The sequence below is a fragment of the Lipotes vexillifer genome, unplaced genomic scaffold (assembly GCF_000442215.2).
Source record: "Lipotes vexillifer unplaced genomic scaffold, Lipotes_vexillifer_v1.1 scaffold99, whole genome shotgun sequence".
Lineage (NCBI taxonomy): Eukaryota > Metazoa > Chordata > Mammalia > Artiodactyla > Lipotidae > Lipotes > Lipotes vexillifer.
The window spans coordinates 2256328-2271977 of record NW_006793908.1 but is presented as its reverse complement, the minus strand read 5'-3'; the positions used below and the strand labels follow the sequence as shown (position 1 = coordinate 2271977).

At 41.4% G+C, this 15650-nt stretch overlaps 1 protein-coding gene across 1 annotated transcript in view; it reads right to left on the bottom strand.

The window, feature by feature from the left end:
* Positions 1-15650, bottom strand: part of KCTD16 (potassium channel tetramerization domain containing 16) — a 284886-nt gene that overhangs the window by 93408 nt on the left and 175828 nt on the right. The gene's annotated exons all lie outside the window — the stretch shown is intronic.

The window sequence follows — 15650 nt, the reverse complement described above, 5'->3', positions numbered from 1 at the left end:
GCATTCCTGAGAAGACCATAGCTGGTCCATCTGAACGTAGACAATGCTCTTGTCAAGAACAAAGCAGTGCTGAGTTCTGCTGCACAACTGACTTAAGAGGTATTGCAGTTAAATGCATTACTGCTGGGGAGCGTCACATAAAGCAGTGTGGGCCAGGAGACAAGAGCAGTCCCAAAGTGAAAACCCCTGAGAAGGAGGCTTCCCATATTTTGTGTCGGGTAGAAACCAAGACAGAAGAATCAAAATAAACCTGTCTCCAGGAAAATCATAGCACAGAAAGGAGATTGTGGTGACAAAGGCTAAAGGCATATCATTCACATTATCTGAGTAGAACTTTATAAGGAAAAAAATAGCTATTTTTGTTTCTTGGTAGAGCATAAAGACCACAAGACTGGCCACAGGCTATTGAAAGAAATTAAGAGTCAAAGGGATTGTCATCCCAGACTCCTCTGCTTGCCTTTCCACCACACACAGGCAAATTCCATTTTCATTAAAAAGAAATGAAAAACTAAAGGTTCTAGTGTGAGCTCTCATGTTAGCAAAAGAAGTTAGATCTATAAAGAAATCTGAATTCGTTTACCTTCTCCCTTCCACTTAGTCTATACTGCAACATTATGAGGTGATGCTATTTTATCTTGTGACTCTTCCTACCATTTCAAATATTAACCTTGCTATCCAATCTCACTCTCCTAAATTGCTAAAAATGTTAGATTCTAATGTCTTCAGAGGTTGAAGTTATAATCTCTACTACATTCCAGAGTACTTAGAAGAATGCATCAGATATCATTCACTGCTGTCTCTTCCAAAGCACGAGGATGGTACAGGTCCTAATTGAGATGATGCTTCCAATCTCAATCATTTCTTACTGGAATTCTAGCATTTTGGTTTTGAAATATTTGTCATATTATAGGCTGAATAATGCGCCTCCCCGCAAGATGTCCACATCCCAGTCTCCAAAACCTGTGAATATGTTACTTTATGTGGCAAAAGACACTTTTCCCATATGATTAAGTAAAGATCTTGAGATGGGGAGATTCTCCTAGATTATACATGTGGGCCCTAAATGTAATCATAAAGGTCCATATATGAAGGAAGAAAGTGGGAGAACATGATGTAATGACTAAAAGAGAGACTGAGGGGGGATTCAAGATGGCGGAGGAGTAGGAGGACGTAGAGTTCATCTCTCTCCACAGATGCATCAGGAATGCATCTATAGATGCAACAATTCTCACAGAACACCAGCTGAAAACTAGCAGAAGACCTTGGACACGGGAAGGACTACAAAGATCCCTGCATAACTGGGTAGGACAGGAAAAAAAAGGGAGAAGGAGGAGGGGAGGAAGTGGGACAGGACCTGCACCCTGTGGCAAAAGCAAGATGAAGCAGAGGAGAGATTCCCGAATTCAGGGAAACCCCTCTCTGACTGGGAAATCAATTGGGACAGAAGGGAAGCATTTGAGGCTGTTGGAAGAGGGTGAAGCGGCCAGTGGGTGGCAGACAGGACAGAGTGAGAAATACAGATGGTCCATACTGTGCTCCAATGTGCCCTGGACTGGGACGTGTGTTCACAGGTGTGCAAGGGGGATTGGGAGCTGGTGCGTGGGGACTGGAGAACAGGCCCAGAGCAAGAACTGCTGTTGGCTGTGGGGAGACGGACTGAGGGGACAGAAGCAAGGAAACCTGCAGCAGGGAATGCCTATGGAAGACGACCGGACTGCCATGGAAGCAGGGCACCAATGCTGAGTCACATGCAGGGGGAGGAGCCACTATCGTAGCCCCTCCCTCCCCACACGCTGGTGCCTGCCAATGAACAATAAAAGAAGCCCCCTCAGGACTGGCCCTCAAGTGCCGGCTGCAGGGCAAAAAAAAAAAAAAAACCCTCTTAGGCCTGGCCCTCACGCACCTGCTACCGGGCACCAGGAAAGGCCCTCACTAGGGCCATATGTCTTGGGCCCGTGGCTGCCGGCTTCCCTACGCATTTGGTGCCGCTGGGGCTCCCGTGTTCCAAGCAGTCATACTACTTCTGTACACTGTCCTCACTGGGACAGACCCAAGAGCTCCAAGGCAGCCTCAGGACCAGACTCCTGTGGGTGGACGATAGGCAGGGGTGGGGATAAAACCAAAGCTGAACCCCAGGTATGGGGCGACTAAGGAAGAACACTGAAAATCTTTCCGTCAGCTGTACGAGCTGCAGATTAAATCCCCGCAATCAGCTAGGTAGACCCTGTGTTTATGGAATATGTGAGTAGACAATGAGTGTTCCCACAAATGAAAATGGTCTAGCTCTGGCAGCTGTGGACTTTGGGGGCAGCACACGCAGGAATTAGACCAGATCAGAGTCTGAGTGGTCCCCACAGAGCCCACAGCAGGTCCAGAGATCAGCCCAGAGGCAGACAAGAGGCTCTTGGGGAGCCAGAGGTGGGCTGTGTCTCATGGTATGTGCAAGGACACTTACAGCTGAGACCCCAGGGAAACATAATTATTACTATTAATTTTATTATGTTTTAATTCATTCTGTTGCTGGTTCTGGATTTTTTTTTAGTCCTTTTTTCCTTTTTTTTTTTGTTTGTTGTTGTTTTAGTATTTTATTTTTTTAGTCTTTTGGGATCTTCATTGTTCTATAACATATTTTTAATTTTTATTTTTTTATATATTTCTATTTTTACTTTGCTTTTCTGTTGTTCTGTGTTATTTTCCCTTACTTTGTTTCTTCTTCTTTCTCTTTAATATATTTTTAATTTTTTAAAATATTTCCACTTCTACTTTGCTTTTCTGTTGTCCTGTGTTTTTTCCCTTTATATGGTATTTTGGTTTTTTTTAAACTATTTTTATCAGTTTGTTCTTTTTTCTTGCTTTATTCTTCAGTTGGCACACTGCTTTGGTTTTGTTTTTAGGTTTTGTGCTTTTCCTAGTTTGGATCCTAATTGTTTGATTTCATTTTGGAGTCCTTCTGTTTCTCTGGTTGTTCTCTTGTTTCTGTTTTATTTGGTTCTGTTTTTGTTTCTTCTGCATGTGTGTGTGTTTCCTTGTTTCTGTTTTTGTTTGTTTGATTTTGTTTTTACCATTTCTCTGGAGTTCTGTTTGTCTCTTTTGCTTTGTTTTGTTTTCTTTTTCCTTAATTTATTTTCTATATATTTTTAAATATTTCTATTCCTACATTACATTTCTGTCGTTCTGTCTTCTTTCCCCTTTTTCTTTTTTCTTTTTTATCATTTTTGTTGGTTTGTTTTGTTTCTTTGCTTCTCTCTTCAGTTGGCACTCTGCTTTCATTTTGTTTCTTGGTTCTGTGTTTTTGACAGTTTCCTTTTTAACTGTTTGATTTCATTCTTGGGCTCCTTTGTCTGGTTGTTCTCTTGCCTTTTGATTTATTGGGTTCTGTTTCTGTTTTTTTGTGTGTGTGTGTGTGTGTGTGTGTGTTTCCTTGTTTCTGTTTTTGTTTGTTTGATTTTGATTTACTTTTTACCATTTGTCTGGGGTTTTGTTAGTTTTTTCTTTTCGTTTTTTTGGTTTTTTTTTAATCCCCTTTATTACTGGGATGAGCAACTGGCGGGGTCTTGGTTCCTTGACCGGAAGTCAGGCCTGAGGGTCTGGGGTGGGAGCACCAAGGCCAGGACGCTGGAACACTACAGAATTCCTGGCCCAAGGGAAGATTAATTGCTCTCACAGAGACCTCTATCTGAATCCAAGACCTGGCTCCACCCAATTGCTAGCAGCTCCCAGCACTGGACGTCTCACACCAAACAACAAACAAGACAGGAACACAAGTGCACCCATAAGCACACAGACTACCTAAAGTCATACTAAGCTAACAGACACCCCCAAACACACCACCTGACATGGCCCTGCTCATCAGAAGGAAATGACTCAGCCCCACCCACCAGAACGCAGGCACCATTCCCCCCAATCAGGAAGCCTACACAAGCCACAGGACCAACCTCAGAGAGCAGAAGCAAGAGGAACTAAAACCCTAGCCTAGGGAAAGAAGACCTCAAATACTGTAAATTAGACAAAATGAGAAGACAGAGAAATATCTTGCAGGCAACGGAGCAAGATAAAAACCCACAAGAACAAATAAATGAAGAGGAAATAGGCAAACTACCTGAAAAAGAATTCAGGGTAATGATAGTAAAGATGATCCTAAGTCTCAGAAATAGAATAGAGAAAATACAAGAAACGTTTAACAAGGAACTAGAAGAACTAAAGAGTAAACAAATGGTAATGAACAACACAATGACTGAAATTAAAAACACTCTAGAAGGAATCAATAGCAGAATAACTGAGGCAGAAGAACAGATAAGTGAGCTGGAAGACAGAATGGTGGAAATAAATGCCGCAGGGCAAAATAAAGAAAAAAGAATGAACAGAATGAAGGACAGTCTCAGAGAGCTCTGGGACAACATTAACTGCACCAACATTCGAATTACAGGTGTCCCAGAAGAAGAAGAAAAAAAGAAAGAGTCTGAGAAAATATTTGAAGAGATTATAGTCGAAAACTTCCTCAACATGGGAAAGGAAATAGTCAACTCCAGGAAGCACAGAGAGTCCCATACAGGATAAACCCAAGAAGAAACACGCTGAGACATGTATTAATCAAACTAACAAAAATTAAACACAAAGAAAAAATATTAAAAGCAGCAAGGGAAAAGCAACAAATAACATGCAAGGGAATCTCCATAAGGTGAACAGCTGATCTTTCAGCAGAAACTCTACAGGCCAGAAGGGAGTGGCAGGACATATTTAAAGTGATGAAGGAGACAAACCTACAACCAAGATTACTTTACCCAGAAAGGATCTCATTCAGATTCGATGGAGAAATCAAAAGCTTTACAGACAAGCAAAAGTTAAGAGAATTCAGCACCACCAAACCAACTTTACAGCAAATGCTAAAGGAACTTCTCTAGGAGGAAACACAAGAGAAGGAAAAGACCTACAAAAACAAACCCAAAACAATTAAGAAAATGGTAATAGGAACATACATATAATCACCTTAAATGTAAATGCATTAAATGCCCCAACCAAAAGACACAGACTGGCTGAATACATACAAAAATAAGACCTGTATATATGCTATCTACAAGAGACCCACTTCAGACCTAGGGACACATACAGACTGAAAGTGAGGGGATGGAAAAAGATATTCCATGCAAATGAACATCAAAGGAAAGCTGGAGTAGCAATTCTCATATCAGACAAAATAGACTTTAAAATAAAGACTGTTACAAGAGACAAAGCAGGACAGTACATAATGATCAAGGGATCAATCCAAGAAGAAGATATAACAATTGTAAATATTTATGCACCCAACATAGGAGTACCTCAATACATAATGCAAATGCTAATAGCCATAAAAGAGGAAATCTACAGTAACACAATAACTGTAGGGGACTTTAACACCCCACTTTCACCAAAGGACAGATCATCCAAAATGAAAATAAATAAGGAAACATAAGCTTTAAACGACACATTAGACCAGATGGACTTAACTGATATTTATAGGACATTCCATCCAAAAACAACAGAATAAACTTTCTTCTCAAGTGCACACAGAATATTCTCCAGGATAGATTGCATCTTGGGTCACAAATCAAGCCTCGGTACATTTAAGAAAACTGAAATAGTATTAAGTATCTTTCCTTACTACAATGCTATGAGACTAGATATCAATTACAGGAAAAAAAAAACTGTACAAAATACAAACACATGGAGGCTAAACAGTATGCTTCTAAACAACCAAGAGATCACTGAAGAAATCAAAGTGGAAATTAAAAAATACATAGAAACAAATGACAATGAAAACACAATGGCCCAAAACCTATGGGATGCAGCAAAAGCAGTTATAAGAGAAAAGTTTATAGCAATACAATCCTAACTCATGAAACAAGAAACAACTCAAATAAACAACTTAAACTTACACCTAAAGCAATTAGAGAAAGAAGAAAAAAAAAAAACCCAAAGTTATCAGAAGGAAATAAGTCATAAAGAAAAGATCATTAAAAAATGAAAAGTAAATGAAGGAAACAACAGCAAAAATCAATAAAAATAAAATCTGGTTCTTTGAGAAGATAAACAAAACTGATAAACGATTAGCCAGACTCATCAGGAAAAAAAAGAGAGAAGACTTAAATCAACAGAATTAGAAACGAAAAAGAAGTAACAACTGACCCTGCAGAAATAAAAAGGATCATGAGAGGCTACTACAAGCAACTATATGCCAATAAAATGGACAACCTGGAAGAAATGGACAAATTCTTAGGAGAGTACAACCTTCCAAGACTGAATCAGGAAGAAATAGAAAATATGAACAGACCAATCACAAGCACTGAAATTGAAACTGTGATTAAAACTCTTCCAACACACAAAAGCCCAGGGCCAGATGGCTTCACAGGTGAATTTTATCAAACATTTAGAGAAGAGCTAACACCTATCCTTCTCAAACTCTTCCAAAATATAGCAGAGGGAGAAACACTCCCAAACTCATTCTACGAGGCCACCATCACCCTGATACCAAAATCAGACAAAGATGTCACAAAAAAAAGAAAATTACAGGTCAATAAAACTGATGAACATAGATGCAAAAATCCTCAACAACATACTAGGAAACAGAATCCAACAGCATTTTTTTTGGGGGGGGGGGGACACGGGCCTCTCACTGTTGTGGCCTCTCCCGTTGCGGAGCACAGGCTCCAGATGCGTAGGCTCAGCGGCCATGGCTCACTGGCCTAGCCGCTCCGCGGCACGTGGGATCTTCCCGGACCGGGGCACAAACCCGTGTCCCCTGCATTGGCAGGCAGACTCTCAACCACTGCACCACCAGGGAAGCCCTTAACAGCATATTAAAAGGACCATATACCGTGATCAAGTGGGGTTTATCCCAAGAATGCAAGCATTCTTCAATATACACAAATCAATCAATGTGATACACCATATTAACAAATTGAAGGAGAAAAACCATACAATAATCTCAATAGATGCAGAAAAAACTTGACAAAATTCAACATTGATTTATGATTAAAAACTCTCCAGAAAGTGGGGATAGAGGGAACCTACCTCAGCATAATAAAAGCCATATATGATAAACCCACAGACAACATCATCCTCAGTGGTGCAAAACTGAAAGCACTTCTTCTAAGATCAGGAACAAGACAAGGGTGCTCACTCTCACCACTATTATTAAACATAGCTTTGGAAGTTTTAGCCACAGCAATCAGAGAAGGAAAATAAATAAAAGGAATCCAAATTGGAAAAGAAGAAGGAAAACTGTCACTGTTTGCAGATGACATGACACTATACACAGAGAATCCTAAAGATGCCACCAGAAAACTACTAGAGCTAATCAATGAATTTGGTAAAGTAGCAGGATACAAAATCACTGCACAGAAATCTCTGGCATTCCTATACACTAATGATGAAAAATCTGAAAGAGAAATTAAGGAAACACTCCCATTTACCACTGCAACAAAAAGAATAAAACACCTAGGTATAAACCTACCTCAGGAGACAAAAGACCTGTATGCAGAAAACTATAAGACACTGATGAAAGAAATGAAAGATGATACAAACAGATGGAGAGATATACCATGTTCTTTGATTGGAAGAATCAGCACTATGAAAAGGACTACACTACCTAAAGCAATCTACAGATTCAACACAATCCCTATCAAATTACCAATGGCATTTTTCACAGAACTAGAACAAAAAAATTTCACAATTTGTATGGACACACAAAAGACCCCAAATAGCCAAAGCATTCTTGAGAAAGAAAAATGAAGCTGGAGGAATCAGGCTTCCTTACTTTAGACTATACAAAAAAGCTACAGTAATCAAGACAGTATGGTACTGGCACAAAAACAGACATATAGATCAATGGAACAGGATAGAAAGCCCAGAGATAAGCCCATGCACATATGGTCACCTTATCTTTGATAAAGGAGGCAACAGTATACAATGGAGAAAAGACAGCCTCTTCAATAAGTAGTGCTGGGAAAACTGGACAGCTACTTGTAAAAGAATGAAATCAGAACACTGCCTAACACCATACAGAAAAATAAACTCAAAATTCATTAAAGACCTAAATGTAAGGCCAGACACTATCAAACTCTTAGAGGAAAACACAGGCAGAACATTCTATGGCATAAATCACAGCAAGATCCTTTTTGACCTACCTACTAGAGAAATGGAAATAAAACCAAAAATAAACAAATGGGACGTAATGAAACTTAAAAGCTTTTGCACAGCAAAGGAAACCTAAACAAGATGAAAAAACAACTCTCAGAATGGGAGAAAATATTTGCAAATGAAGCAACTGACAAAAGATTAATCTCCAAAATATACAAGCAGCTCATGCAGCTCAATATCAAAAAAACAAACAACCCAATCCAAAAGTGGGCAGAAGACCTAAATAGACATTTCTCAAAAGAAGATATACAGATTGCCAACAAACACATGAAAGAACCCTCAATTTCTCTTAAATCTCTATTCTCTACTCCCATTATTAGTAGTAAATTTAGAACAGGCTGCCTGGTCATTTCTTCCCCAGACTAATGTAATACCCTTCTAGCTGGGTTGAGTGACTTTAAACTGTGTTCACACAATTCCCCTCATGAGTTGCAAACAAAAATAAAGTCATCGCCCTCCTTCTTACAGATCTTCACAGGCTCTGCATTCTGGGCCTCGAGCCCTCCAAAGGGCCTGAAACAGGTTTTTATGATCCAGTACTTCCAATCTTTCTGTCTTCTTTTTCTTACTGTTCTCTGACCAGACGCCTTGGATCCAATTATGACAATAACACAGAACTTCTTTTCCCATCCTATCACCAAACCTTTAAAGATGCAGTTCCTTCGCCTGGCATGCCCACCTATCTATCCAGTAATACCTCTTCACCCTTCAGGATTTGTCACAGACGTTGCCTCCTGGGTCACCTGTGTTCGATGTCTCAGTCCCTAAACTCTCATGGTACTTTATAACATACCAAGGGTACAGCTGTAGGCTAGAGCATTTGCCATTAGAATGTAATTAACCACTATGGAATCTGCAGCCCCACTTCTACGCAATCTGTCGACTCCTAGAAAATACCACATTCTATTTATTTCTGTATCCCCCAGCACATGGCACAGTGACTGGCACAAATAGGCAATTAATACATGGTTGCCAAATAACTTCACAAATGAATGGTTAACTTTTATTGGAGCCTTACTCTATAGTAGGTATAGTGTGAATATTTTCCAACTGAATCTCAACAAAAATCCTATAAGATAGGTAATACTATTGTTTGCATGTCACAGATAAAGAAACTAAAGCACACAGGGGTTAAATAAATTTCCCAAATTTACCCATTTAGAAATTGCAGAGAAACTGAGGCAATCTGACTGTAGGACATTAGCTTCTATGCTGGAATGAATGAATGAATGAATGAGAGCGCTAGCAACCTCCTGACTCTTCCTGTTAGTATCCAACATATAAGTCTCCAGCCTAATCCTTAACCTGTCAGTGAGACAGACATATCCAATCCATCGTCCTTTATTCCCTCTTGCTTTGATAATCGGGTAAGAAAGTGAGGAGGGATGTTACTAAACAGAACATAGGTGAGAACCCATGACAGCTAGAGGGAAGAGAGGAAGGGGAGGTTTGGAGTTATTAAGTAGAGTGTTAATTATTCATTAATAGTAAGTTGTGGCTCTTGCCTAGCAGCTATCCCATAAATGGCATGACAGGAGAAAAAACAGCAATGGTTTTGATCAAATATTTCTTAGGTCTAAATTAAGAAGACAGCCTTCAAGGTGAATTTAATTCCTCACCACATTGTTAGCTTCCCTGGAGTCCATGAACATCAACGCTATGGAAGCTAAACTAAAGAGAATGTTTTTAATTGCAGCAGAGTTCACTAACCATTTGGACTTGGTGACATATATAGAATCAGCAGCTTCTGGTTGCTGTGCTTATTGTCTAGGAATGAGGAACATTCAGAACCCTTCCCCGATACATATGCGGGAGACGCAGATAATGGATCTTCATCTTATGAGAGAGAGAGAAACAGAGGGCTTGAGAGGCTGTCATTTGGGCAAAGTTACACGGCAATTTAGTGTTTGGCTCTCAAATCTCCAAACAGTCCTGAACTACGTGCCTCTCAGTCACAGTAGAAGTGACCAAACAGGGACAATTTCCATTATGCCGTATCACTGAAATCATTATTTCAGACTTATGGTTGAAAAAAAGTGTATTTCCAGAAATACCTCAAAAGCCTAAAATCACTGTACAATATAGAGAATTCAGGCAAAGGGAAGCGTAAGTATGAGGTTAGCATGCCCATCTTGTCAAAGCAGAATGAGGCAGAAATTTTCATTTGCTACTGGCAAAAACCACTCCAAACTGTCTTAGATCCCAAAGGGACAACTTAGAAGTTCCTATCACTAAACAAAAGGGACAGAAAGGGCAGGGCTGGTCAGAACCTGAGACTCAACTCCAGTAGGACCTCTGCATCTTTGTTTCTCAAATGATAGCATTCATGAGGAAATGGATTGGCCCCATGATTAGGACTGTGATGGATTGGCCCCATGATTAGGACTGTGATGGATGGCTGATGGAATAATGGAATCCTCTATAGCTTTTCAGCAACATTTGTATTTTCTTGAAAAGATGTTTGTTTCTGAAGTTTAACAGAGGTAATGTCAGTAACCAAGGGAGCCGATCCAAGACATTAGCCAACTCACCTTCCATCTTTATTGCCTAATAAATACAATTAATATTCCCATGAATAAGAAACTGTGTAATACCCTTGTCTCCAAACAGATGCCTAAGGATGAGCAGCAGATTCTTTCCTTTATAAACAACTGTTCCTACAAGCTACAGAATTCCAAGCCTCTGAAATATGGGAAAGGCAAATATAGGGAAAGGGCAGCAGAAAGAGTATTATTTCTAATAGGACTCAGGCACATGCATGCAGGTTCCCCCGCTTGGGGGGTTTTTAAAACTCCCTACACCAAATGTATCAAACACCCTTTAAACAAAGCTTTACTAGGGTGGATATGGAGAATTGTAACTAAGGGGGCTGCAGGAAGAGCAACTGCCTACCCTGAGCACATCCTCCACAAGTGGCTTTTCAACTATTAAAAGAATTTAAATATGTAAGGTTATAATGGCTTTTAAGATTATGGTGATGAAGCATAAGAGGGAGTAGTATAAAAGCAAAAGCACAAGACTGGCAGAAAAGAAATCCAGGATTGGAACTCTTCTCTGTATTTGTTCTCTATCAAATATCCACGCAGGGCCTGGGGTTTAATTCCTTGTCTGCCTCTGACAAACCGCATCAGGATGAGTACCATCTGAGAGGGAGTCAGGAGTCAAGGATGGTATCTGCGAGACCTTGGAGAAATCAGTTACCTTCTCCGTGTCAGAGGTTTCTTATCTGTAAAATGATGAGGATGATCGTGGCCCTTTTGGCTCCAAAATTCCATGAAGACTACATGGACTCCATAGTCTATCAAATGGAGCCACAGTAAATTCTGCCATCACAAAAGAAATAAAAGACTCTCTCGGTGTACAGCCTGCTTGCAGGTAAAGCAATTTGGAAGCCATAGTCACTCTCCTAGGCCAACAGGAATTGCATTCATTTTTCCATCATTCTGGGTAGAGCTAGAAAAAAAAATCTGAAGGCAGCTATATTTGACAGGAATGGTCTAAAACTTCACTGTCAGGGGCTCTAACCCCTCTGCCGTGGCTCCTAGCAGCCTTAGCGCTAACCTCGCCTCTGTCCTCATTTTATTCCGCGGGGGACCAGGATCTTTTTCTCTCTTTTCTTCTCCTAATGTCTGCTTTGGAACTAATCTGATGAACTGAAGAGAAGTCACACTATGGCAGACATTCCCAAATATCCATCACCCACAAACTGCCTTCATATTGCCTCCCCCTCTTTCTACTCCCTATATACAATAATAATATTTTCCTTTCGACAGACACACTAGTTTTACTTACTACTAACTTTAGCCTTGTTAGAAATCCTGCACCTAACATGCCATGTGTGTTTTCTTACAGTTCATATTAAAATATATAATTATTAAAACCGTATGCTCATCTGTGAATCACCTAAAATCATTTCACGTACCCCCAGTGGTATGCCTTTGACACCTGAAAAATGCTTTATTAGAGTATGAATGACAAATGCCTTTTACCAGGGGTATTAGGTTTAGATTGAATGAAAAATCCCTGACATCTTTTAAGCTACTTGTTATCTTCTTATAACAACGTGCATTTCAGAAGTGTTAGGGAACGGATGCCAAAGGTAAGAAAACATTTCACAGGTCCTTAATCTTAAACCAAAGGAATGGGAAGATCCCTTAATTGTAATTCCATACATCTTGGAGGCTGGGAGAATTTCTCCATGCCCCTGAAATAATCATATAATAATAGCGTGGTAATAATAACAGGAACGACTGCTACATACTGCGTGTTGACTGTTGCCGGGCTTCAGAGGGCTGCCCTATCTTCCCTTTATTTGTATGTCCACCTGCATCACTGGCTGCCATATCGTACAGAGGACCTGGGAGACCTTTTTCATGCCTGCCCTTATTTCATCTTTAAAAACAAACAGTAGGGGGGAAAATAGCCCAACCAAGCTTGATGCACCGTGTCTCTCAGGCTTCAGCGCAAAACCCCATTTCATGCTTCAGAGCCTTGACTATGACACGGCACTCAGGTTGCCAAGCAGGGTGGGAGCTGGGCCCCAGATGAGCTCCCGCCACAGACTGATTGCGGCTAAATGGGCCCTGTGGGCAGCACGGCCACTTCCTGCAGGTGCAGAGCTGCTGTCTGGCTCCTTCTGTCTCTCAGAGGAGCAAGCAGAGAGCGGGTAATATGAGCTACATATCCAGCACAATGGTTTCTGGGACTCACTGTATCTTCCAGGATGATGGGGCAGTTCTCAGTTCCAGCTGGCTGAAGTTTAACATCTCATTTGATGAACAACTTGGGTTTAGGCCTCTTTCAAACAGACCAGGGTTCAAATCCTGGCTCTGCTGATGACTGATTGGTATTATTTTGAACCAGACTCTCTAAGCCTTAATTTCCTCATTTGTAACTGAGAGATGCAAGAGTCTCTACTTCCTAGGACCCCTTGATGATTCTGGTGGAGTGACTGTAAAGCACGGTGCCTATTGCATAGTCACTTGGTTTCCTATAACTGCTGTAACTACCTACCAGAAACAGAGTGACTGAAAACAACAGCCATGTATCATCTCACAGTTTGCACAGGTCAGAAGTCCAGGGTCAGAAGTCCAGGCACAGTGAGGCTCAACTAGGTTCTCTACTGAGGGTCTCACAAAGCCAAAATCAAAGTGTTGTCTGCACTGAGTTCTTACCTGGAGGCACTGGGAGAGAATTCACTCCCAAGCCCATTCAGGTGGTTGGTAGAATTCAGGTCCTTGTGACTGTAGGTCTGAGGTCCCCATTTCCTTGCTGCCTGTCAGCTGGGGCCACCCTCTGCTCCATATAGAGCATCTAGAAATCAGCCCTTCCCAGTACCCCCCCGCCCGCTGCCTTTCTCCTCTATTTTTAAGGGCTCATGTAACTGGGCCCTCCCAGATAATCCAGAATAACCCTATTTTAAGGTCAACTGATTAATTTTAATGCCACCTGCAACCTCCCTTTGCCACGTAACTAACATATTTGTGAGTGTAACACCAGGGGCAAATGTTATGGGGGCCAAAAATCTGCCTACCATCATCATTCTATATTAATTATTGTTCATAGGCCAGCTCTACAAAGCAGCACAGTTTATTTACCATGACTGCCTACAATGCATAGAGATTAAAAACCATAATCATAATCCCTCACTTTAATCTTTGCAATAGCTCCTGAGTAGGGGAAGTAGCATTGTTATTCCCATTCTACAGATGTTAGAATGTATTCGAAGGGTTTAATATCTGGAGATTTGAAAAGATTCCGGGGGTACGGTGAAAAAAAAAAAAAACAGATTACTTTCCTCAGTGGGAATTTATGGCAAGGAACATTGGGGCCATAAGTTGTGGCCTCCTTAGGGGCACACAAGTTTACTCTGGGTCTCAGAGTACCTTCTGAGACTGAGATGCATGGCAGTAGCCAATGTAGAAAGCCAGCTCTCCTGGTTGTGAGTAATAGAAATCCCCTTGACACAACATAAACAAAAAAGGAAAAAAAGGGTTTGCAGACTTACTATTAGAATACAAAGGACTCTCACATAACCCATAACCAAAGACTAGAACCAGGCGCAAGAAAGCCTCCGAAATACAAGCAGCCACTCCTGTGATGTCACTCATCTTTGCATAGATGCTTCATTCTTTACTTCTGGCAAAGCTGCCTCCTTGCACCATCCCACACCCACCCTTCCCCCAGATCCAGAGTTTACGCGTCTGCAGTTCAAGTGACCAACTTGATGAGGGTTTCTAAGTTCGAATTCTAAATTCATGGGGGGTCGTTTAAGCCAGTTGTCCATCTCTGTTCTAATCAGCTACAACCAGAGGGCCAGTCATGCAGGACGGACATGGCTGCCAGGCCCAAATATGTGTGTGAATGTATGAAGCAGAGGGCACCTCTCAGAGAGGCAGAGACCATGAGCTAGGTAGATAATGCCGAAGGGCGTTTCTCAGCCTTCTTCTCAATACAGCCAGAACTCAAAGGATCCACTTGTTCTATGTATTTTCCTCAGCACTTTCATTTCCTACAGTGAGGATCTGACTGGATCTGATTGTCACCATCCACGTGATCAGGCTAGAAACTTGTGCTGAGTAGCTTTGGGTGACAGGCCTCCTTCATAGCCAGCCCACATATGGCCACATATGATTGGTTCGCACCTCTGCTCAGTCTTTTTTTTTTTTTTTTTTTTTTTTTTGGCGGTACGCGGGCCTCTCACTGTTGTGGCCTCTCCCGTTGCGGAGCACAGGCTCCGGACGCGCAGGCCCAGCGGCCATGGCTCACGGGCCCAGCCGCTCTGCGGCATGTGGGATCTTCCCGGACCGGGGCACGAACCCGTGTCCCCTGCATCGGCAGGCGGACTCTCAACCACTGCGCCACCAGGGAAGCCCTGCTCAGTCTGTTTTGAGTAGGGCAGCAGGATTGGTTTCCTTCCAGACACAGCGTAGACTCCTGAGAGACCTCCTTCTGGTCTACGGGCACAGCTGCATCTTGAAGCTCCTTAGACTGCTGACAAATAGAGCTGGATCTTTATCCCAGGTGTTAGAACTCCAAATTCCTTACTCCTCCAATTCACTCTCTTAGAAAAGTTATGGGAATTCATGGAAACATCTCACAACCACATGATCCATTTAAAGCAAATAATGATAGTAAAGGATGTCAGGGGACATACTTATACTGCTTAAGTAATGTCTGGCACAAAAACCAGTGGTCTGGCCATTTAATATCCTTACACTCCTCTTTGGGATCTGCAGCTCAACAAGACTCCGACAGTGAGTTTTCTGAGCACTGGTGATTTCAAGCAGGCAAATCTTTGACAGGGTACTTGGAATTGTAGATGTTAGCATTATTTCAGTCATGAGCCAGCTTTCCATGACTAAGTACAACAGTAATAATAGCTAATCTTCACTGAGCATTTTTAGTATCAGGTATATGTGTTTGTATGCGTATGTTCCAAGTAGGTAAAACATGCATACGTAAAAATAAATATA